Here is a 3,860-nt window from a genome sequence, read left to right as displayed (position 1 = left end):
TTTATATAGTCTATGGGCCCACCTTGGTCAGGAGCGGCCATGTTGGTCAGAACTTCTCAGACTACAGACAGAAACCAGAACACTCCATGCTGAAGATCCAGGCAGCCATGTACTGATTCTACATTTTTATGAAGAATCTGTAAGCAGAGATTACTTTGTATCTGGCAGCTCAGACTTTTCAGTAACAAGCCACCATCGGGAGAATTGATTGTTCATTAATATCCTGGAGAAATCATACATTTCTGCTGGCCATGTAAACATCATTAATCTCATCTGCTTTAATTTCTGATATTTGCATTCTGCCTGTGCTAGATTACTGTGGGAGTCTGGATCTCTGTAAAGAGCTCATTTTGAAGCATGGTCAGGAATTTTAATTTCATACAAATGACATTAAAGCTTGTGTAAATACTCAGCACATGAACGCTGTTAATATTGTTGAGTTTTCAAATAATTTAGCAGCATAAACCAAACATGAAAATCCTCGTTCCCATTCTCCATCCACCTGATATGATTTATTGACATATGTAGACACAATGGCTTATGTTGCGAGCCACTTATCAGACCATGATGAGGTCACAGCGTGATCAGATTCTCTATGCACTCTGATTTAATTTGTAGACATGTGGATTCCCTGCAACGCTTGAATGCTCAAATCCATTTAGAGCATTGAGAAGGAAGCATTTACCCTATTAAACTTTGAAAATCAGGTGGTTACTGTGGAGCAGTGGATATATGAGAGGAGCGACTGTAACATCATGTCTGTGTGTAGATGTGTGTGTCTGTTAAATTAGAACCAGCAGAACTCTAATTAAAATGAATAAATCCTTTCTCAGCAGCATTGTGGCTGCAGATAACGTGTTGTGCGTGATGCAGAAGGAAACTTGACCATTTATTTATGTACTTACTTATTTATTGATTAATTAATTATGGAGGATTACCTCTCCAGCTCCTCCTCTGGTTCATCTTGTGACATAAGGTCTATTTTAGAAGAAGCCTACAAGAAAAAAACACAACTTCAGAGGCCATGGGTGAGCAGTTCTTGTGTGTTTAGTTCACCACGAGGACTCCTGTTTGACAGACGAGTGAAACACTGCTGTTTCACACAAAGAGTTTGTGGCAGCCATTTCTGTCCAAACATGTAACAACAATGTTTCAAAGAAAGACATCGGGTTTGTAGTAAATGTTAGTTTCATCTTTTTTTTTTGTAAACCTCCTACCATGACGTCCAAACTGCTCACGAGGCACAACTTTAAATACTTTGTGCGCATTAGCTTATCAGGACCATAATGAAGTGTTCTGTCGTTAAAGAAAGATGCTTTAACTGACCAGCCTTTCAGACGGTTTTGACCAGGGTGGCCCAAGTTGGGCACTGATTCATGCAGGGAGGATGTGTGAGAAAACACACAGATGAATGTTGTTCATCAACCCTCTCTGTCTCATTAATCATAGCTTCATTAACTCCTAACATTTAGTATCATACAGATGTTACATTCCTTATCGGGGCGGCAGTAGAAAGAAAGAAAGGTACTTTATTAATCCCCAGGGGGGAAATTCAATTTTTCACTCATGCTATTTTTGGACATGCTACACATACAGTTTTTTTGGTATATATACAATGCACACACATGCAGTGAACATGCTTAGGGAGAGATGTCAGAGTGAGGATGCTGCCATCAACCAGCGCACCCCGAGCAGGGGGTTCGTTGCCTTCCTCAAGGGCACCTCGGCAGTGCCCAGGCAAGTGAACCAGCACCTCTTTAGCCACCAGTTCACTTGCCAAACTTCGTCCATACCGGGACTCAAACCGGCGACCCTTCGGTTCCCAAGCCAAGTCCCTATGGACTGAGCTACTGCCGCACCCAAAGACGACCACGAAGGGACTCGAATCCTCAATCTTCTGATCCGAAGTCAGACGCCTTATCCATTAGGCCACGCGGTCGAAGTAAGTAGCTCAGTCGGTCAGGAGTTGGCTTGGGAACCATTTTAGTACTGAGTTGGGAATTGGGCTTGAGAGGTGCCAGTTTACTTCCTGGACACTACCAAGGTTCCCGAAAGCAGGGTGCAAAACCAGTGACTGCTAAACCATGTGCAAGCCCCCGTTAATGCCCCTCTCTTTTAATGCATGCCCATAGGATCCTATTTTTGCATGTGTGTGTATTTTAGTCTATGTGTAGCAGGATTCACACTGAGGTGAAAACAATGAATGCGCCACAGGGATCAATAAAGTCTTGGTTCTTCTTCTTTGTGTAACTTTTTAAACTTTAAAAATGGAAAAAACAAGCAATAACTCATAAATCTGCTTAGTTTAAATATTTGCAGATACAAAAGATATTGTCAAAAGTGACAATATCTGATACTTAAAAATTGCGAGCAAACTCCTGCACCCTTACATGCATAACTCAGAAATGTTTGGGTTCTGAAGTAGATGCATTGTTGACAGTTAGTGTGCATAGGAGAGGAATTAGTCCATCAGAAGATGCATAATAACTAACTAAGGTACACTGTCTTCATTTGTGAAAAAGAAAATACAAATTAAGTATTTCTCTACAATTTAATGTGTATGCTGAATTGGAAACCCCACAGCCAAATCCAAATAGTAATTTTTTTTTAAAAAGTCCCCCTCTGACAAGGCAAACAGCCAATCAAAGTTTGGGATTTGGGGCTGGCAGCTTGGGTGGCCAATTTCAAGAGGGGCCCATGCCAGCCCTGTGGACACACCCCAGATTCCAAAGTCCATCAGTCATATCAATTGATCATTTTACTTTCAGATTGTAACTCTCACATTGGGGAAAAGACTGAAGGAGGACCCAAATGCAGATTTTGAAAAAAAAGGTTTCAATAAACAAAAGGTACAAACAAAACTACGGAAATGTCTAAAGAGCTAAATTCAAAAACTCCAAAATAACACTGGGAACACAAGGAAGACTGACACACAGAGAACACAGGAAAGACACAAAGATCCAACACAGGACAGGGGAAACAGAGCAACTAAATACACAGAGTAATTAACACAGGTGTGCACACAGGTGAAAATAATCAGGTTCATCAAAGAGGAGGGAAACACACAAGGGCAGGAAGTAAAACTAAACTGGAAACACAGGGATCAAGAACTACATGAAACACAAGGAAAAACTTAACTAATCAACTCATGCCAGAAACAATCTATATATTACTTGAAACGTGGCACTGAGCAATTTAAAGTGTTCACATTTTTCAACTTTTTACTATGTAATGATGATCAACAGTTCGACTGAAATCTCACTGCTATGTACCTCAGGACAACTTTTTAAAAGAAGACATTAGATCAAATTACTGTAAAGGAAAGAGTGAAAGCAGTGTCTCCCTTTGGTTTTTAGAGGTTGTGTAACACAAAGGTGCAAAGAGTTTGGAGAGGGAAAACCTGCTTTTGTTTGGGATACAAGGAAAACATCATGTCAATCTCAAGAGAACATGTCCTGTATGAAACCTGTAGCATCTTTTATAAGCTGCTGGTTGGTGAGCAATGATCAAGCTCAGCGGTGAGGTCAAAGCTCCTAAACTTAACAAAGCTCTCTATATACTATTATATGAATGAAGAGAGAGCTCTGTCATCCAGTTAGAGGAAATCCTCAACGCACCTCTCAGAAATGGTGAATACCTGAAATATAACCTTTAAGAGGGATAGAATAAACAAACTTTAGAAACTTTCCATCAAGGGGTCCTGACAGCTTGTTCCAGGTTTCCAAACTTGTGATCTGCTTCTGTTTGACGAGCGTTCACCCGTGTTCCTCGTTTTATAAAGATCTCAGGTTATATGAAAATCTTCATGCTGAGAAAATAAATGTTTACCTTTCCCTTTTCTTTTCAACATATTATCTCTG

General features: G+C 40.3%; 1 non-coding gene across 1 annotated transcript; it reads right to left on the bottom strand.

Annotated features, from left to right (window-relative positions):
- Positions 1–1,866: 1,866 nt before the first annotated feature.
- On the bottom strand, positions 1,867–1,939 carry trnar-ucg. Its single transcript has one exon. It is a non-coding gene; the product is annotated as a tRNA-Arg (tRNA).
- Positions 1,940–3,860: the final 1,921 nt, after the last annotated feature.

Source organism: Notolabrus celidotus, chromosome 6, assembly GCF_009762535.1.
Source record: "Notolabrus celidotus isolate fNotCel1 chromosome 6, fNotCel1.pri, whole genome shotgun sequence".
NCBI classification, from domain to species: Eukaryota; Metazoa; Chordata; class Actinopteri; order Labriformes; family Labridae; genus Notolabrus; species Notolabrus celidotus.
The sequence above is the reverse complement of the archived record's forward strand: the minus strand, read 5'-3'. Positions and strand labels throughout refer to the sequence as shown.